Source organism: Triticum dicoccoides, chromosome 6A, assembly GCF_002162155.2.
Source record: "Triticum dicoccoides isolate Atlit2015 ecotype Zavitan chromosome 6A, WEW_v2.0, whole genome shotgun sequence".
Classification (NCBI taxonomy): Eukaryota; Viridiplantae; Streptophyta; class Magnoliopsida; order Poales; family Poaceae; genus Triticum; species Triticum dicoccoides.
The window spans coordinates 612210425-612215333 of NC_041390.1; positions in this window are offsets into that span (position 1 = coordinate 612210425).

Genomic DNA, 4909 nt, shown 5'->3' on the forward strand with positions numbered 1-4909 from the left:
TAACAGAGTATTGACCATTTGATTCCAGGGCCCAGACAGGGTTATCTGGCCGATCTGAAAGGGTAGTTTGTGAAACCAGGCTAACCAAATAACCCCATCTCTGCATCATGGCCTCATCCACACAACGCCTAAAGGTGAGACATAGGTTCACACCATCCCAAACCTGGGACAAAATGGCATCCTGTTGATGACAAATATCATATAATTCCCAAAAGGCAGCTTTTAGGGAGCACCCCCCAATCCCGTTATCATGCCAGAAGGCAATGTTATCCCCATTCCCAGGATTCCATTTCCAAAAAAAATTTGCAGCAGCAAAAGCCCAAGAAATGCTTTTCCAGAAGGGAGACCCAGAGGCAGGCTTAGCATGGAAAATATTAGGTTTATCAGTAGCATATTTGAAACAAAGAAGTTTTTTCCAATCCCCCTCACTCCCATCATAGAACCTTTTCCCCCAAGAAGCCAGGAGAGCCATGTTAAACTCCCTGAGATTAGGGACACCCAGGCCACCAAATTCCTTCCTTCTGGCCACAAGGCCCCAGTTAGCTAAGTGATATTTGTGAACCTCACCCACATTGCCCCAAAAGAAATGAGACATTTGGGAAGTGATCATATCAATAGCCCACTTTGGGAATTTAATCATGGCCATAAGATATGATGGAATGCTGGCAATGCAAGTAGTTAAAAGAATCAGCTTCCCTCTGTAGGATAAGAGTTTGCCTAACCAACCAGCAATATTTTTTATAATCCTATCAATGATAGGTTGCAAGTCTTCCCTCCTCAGTTTTTTATAATGAAGTGGCACCCCAAGATATTTGAAAGGAAAGTCACCAAACTGACAACAAAAGATTTGGGCAAATTCTCTAGACATTTGCTCAGAAACATGAATGGTACGCAAATCACTTTTATGAAAATTGATTTTTAAGCCAGACAGCTTCTCAAAACAGGTCAGGATCCACTTCAAGTTTTTTGCATATTCCACAGATTCTTGAATGAACAGAATGGTATCATCAGCATACTGTAAACTAACTACACCACCAGGGATGGCATGTGGGAGAAGTGAAGGAAATATGTCCTAGAGGCAATAATAAAGTTATTATTTATTTCCTTATATCATGATAAATGTTTATTATTCATGCTAGAATTGTATTAACCGGAAACATAATACATGTGTCAATACATAGACAAACAGAGTGTCACTAGTATGCCTCTACTTGACTAGCTCGTTAATCAAAGATGGTTACGTTTCCTAACCATGGAAAACGAGTTGTTATTTGATTAACGGGATCACATCATTAGGTGAATAATCTGATTGACATGACCCATTCCATTAGCTTAGCACCCAATCGTTTAATATGTTGCTATTGCTTTCTTCATGACTTATACATGTTCCTATGACTATGAGATTATGCAACTCCCGTTTGCCGGAGGAACACTTTGTGTGCTACCAAACGTCACAACGTAAATGGGTGATTATAAAGGTGCTCTACAGGTGTCTCCAAAGGTACATGTTGGGTTGGCGTATTTCGAGATTAGGATTTGTCACTCCGAATGTCGGAGAGGTATCTCTGGGCCCTCTCGGTAATGCACATCACATAAGCCTTGCAAGCATTACAACTAATGAGTTAGTTGCAAGATGATGTATTACGAAACGAGTAAAGAGACTTGCCAGTAACGAGATTGAACTAGGTATTGAGATACCGACGATCGAATCTCGGGCAAGTAACATACCGATGACAAAGGGAACAACACATGTTGGTATGCGGTCTGACCGATAAAGATCTTCGTAGAATATGTGGGAGCCAATATGAGCATCCAGGTTCCGCTATTGGTTATTGACCGGAGACGTGTCTCGGTCATGTCTACATTGTTCTCGAACCCGTAGGGTCCGCACGCTTAAGGTTTTGATGACAATTATATTATGAGTCTATGCATTTTGATGTACCGAAGTTTGTTCGGAGTCCCGGATGTGATCAAGGACATGACGAGGAGTCTCGAAATGGTCGAGACATAAAGATTGATATATTGGAAGCCTATATTTGGATATCGAAAGTGTTCCGGGTGAAATCGGGATTTTACCGGAGTACCGGGAGGTTACCGGAACCCCCCGGGAGGTATATGGGCCTTAGTGGGCCTTAGTGGAAGAGAGGAGAGGTGGCCAGGGCTGGGCCGCGCGCCCCTCCCCCCCTAGTCCGAATAGGACAAGGAGAGGGGGGCGGCGCCCCCCCCCCCTTCCTTCTCTCTCTCTCCTCTTTCCCACTTCACGAATCCTATTCCAACTAGGAAAGAGGGGGGAATCCTACTCCCGGTGGGAGTAGGACTCCTCCTGGCGTGCCCTCCTCCTGGCCGGCCGCACCCCCCCTTGATCCTTTATATACGGAGGCAGGGGGCACCCCATAGACACAAGTTGATCCACGTGATCATATTCTTAGCCGTGTGCGGTGCCCCCTTCCACCATAATCCTCGATAATATTGTAGCGGTGCTTAGGCGAAGCCCTGTGACGGTAGTACATCAAGATCGTCACCACGCCGTCGTGCTGACGGAACTCTTCCCCAACACTTTGCTGGATCGGAGTCCGGGGATCGTCATCGAGCTGAACGTGTGCTAAAACTCAGGGGTGTCGTAGTTTCGGTGCTTGATCGGTCGGGCCATGAAGACGTACGACTACATCAACCGCGTTGTGCTAACGCTTCCGCTGTCTGTCTACAAGGGTACGTAGATCACACTCTCCCCTCCCATTGCTATGCATCACCATGATCTTGCGTGTGCACAGGAATTTTTTTGAAATTACTATGTTCCCCAACAAGAAGCCCACCAATCAAGCCATTATTAACAGCTTTAACCAGCATTTTGGAAAAAACATCAGCCACCAGGTTGAAAAGAAGGGGGGGAATGGGGGTCCCCTTGTTTCAACCCTTTACCCCCAACAAATTGTGGCCCATTTGTGTCATTGATTCTAACCTGAAATGTACCATGTTTCAAGGTGCTAAGCACCCAACTAACCCATTTAGTCCCAAAGCCTCTAGAAAAAAGCATTTCCTCCAGGAATTCCCAGCTGACCCTATCATAAGCTTTCTCATAATCCAGTTTAAGAATCAGCCCACTAGTGTTAGACCTATGAACCTCATGAATCACTTCATGGGCCATAACAACACTTTACAATATAAATCTCCCTTTAATAAAGGCAGTTTGGTTATGAGAAATGAGTTTATCACAGATAGGGGAAGCCCTAGTATTCATAGCTTTGGAAAAGATTTTAACAGCACAGTTGCTAAGACTAATAGGTCTGAAATTCTTCATCTCTCTAGCTAAGGGCACCTTAGGAATGAGGGTAATGATAACATAATTCAGTTTATAGATATCTAGTACCCCATTCTCAAAATCCCTAACCATCCACATAAAGTCATTCTTAATGAGATCCCAGAAGTTCTGGTAAAAGAGGAATGACAAACCATCAGGGCCAGGGGCCCCACTAGCATATGAACTCATAATTGCTTCTTTGATCTCATCCTCAGAAAAGGATCTCTCCAGGTCTCTCTGCATTTCCTCACTAATCATTTTTGTTTCAGACCAAAAACCATCCCCTAAATGTAGGTCAGGTTTAGGTTCATAAGCAAACAGGGTTTTATAGAAATTAGTAGCTACTTCCAGCATATCAGTAGTGGATGTCACAGGTCCAGAAGGACCCATCAACTCAGACAAATGATTCTTTCTATGTCTGTGGTTAGCTAATGCTTGGAAATAAGCATTATTGCGGTCTCCTTCAAGAATTTTCCTATCCCTAGACTTCTGCCAGAAGGCAGTCTCCTCTTTTTTCCAGATATCCTCCAATTCTTTTTTCATAGCTTTCATTCTGTCATGGTCAGCAGAAGACAATTGTTGGGATTCAGATAAAACATCTAGCAGGTCAAACTCCATAAGGAGAGATTTCTTCTTTTTTTTTCATCGCAGCCTCAATATTAATAGCCCACCCTTTTGTTTTTTTACGAAGGAGTCTGGTTTTAGATAGCCAATTATCCACCGAAGAAGTGGATGATGAAACAGAAGACCAGGTTTCACGAACCAATTGATCAAAACCAGGTTGAGAAAGCCACCACTTCTCAAACCTGAACATTTTAGGGCTAGACGATCGACGCCCCCCAGTATCTAACACCAAAGGGGTGTGATCACTCCCCACTCTAGGGAGAGCAGTTAGTGAATACAAAAGAAAATGAGCATCCCAATCCACAGAAGTAAACACCCTATCTAGCACAGCAAAAACAGGGTCATCCTGATTATTGGACCAAGTGAAACCCCTGTTGGAGATAGAAATCTCTAGCAGCCCCCATCTGTTAACCCAATCATTGAACATAAAAGTGGTATGATGGTTAACAATCCCACTACTCTTCTCACTCACATTCCTAACTAAGTTGAAGTCCCCACATATCAAAATAGGATATGAGGCAGACTCAAGAATACTATGCAATTCAGCCACAAAATCTACCTTGAATTCTGGGTAAGCAGAACCATAAACAATAACAAGGTGCCATAGGAAACCATCTTCCTTATTTTTAACTGTGGCAGTAACTGAAAATTCATGGTTAATAAAACCAACAGTATCAAACAAGCTTTTCCTAAGACCCAAAAGGATCCCCCCAGCAGTATTAACAGCAGGTAAATAATGCCAATCAAAGTTACCACTTCTGTCTATAGCCTTGAGGAAACCCTCAAAAATAACCTCTTTCTTAGTTTCTTGGAATCCAATAAAATCAGGGTTAGCTCTAGCAATGGTGTCACACAGGCACTGAACTTTACCAGGTTTACCAAGCCCTCTAATATTCCAAATGAGACCTATCATATCTAAGCAACTTTAAAAGGATGAGACAAGCCACAAGGCCTAGCTTTGGTTAGGACATTTGGGGTTCTCCTCAA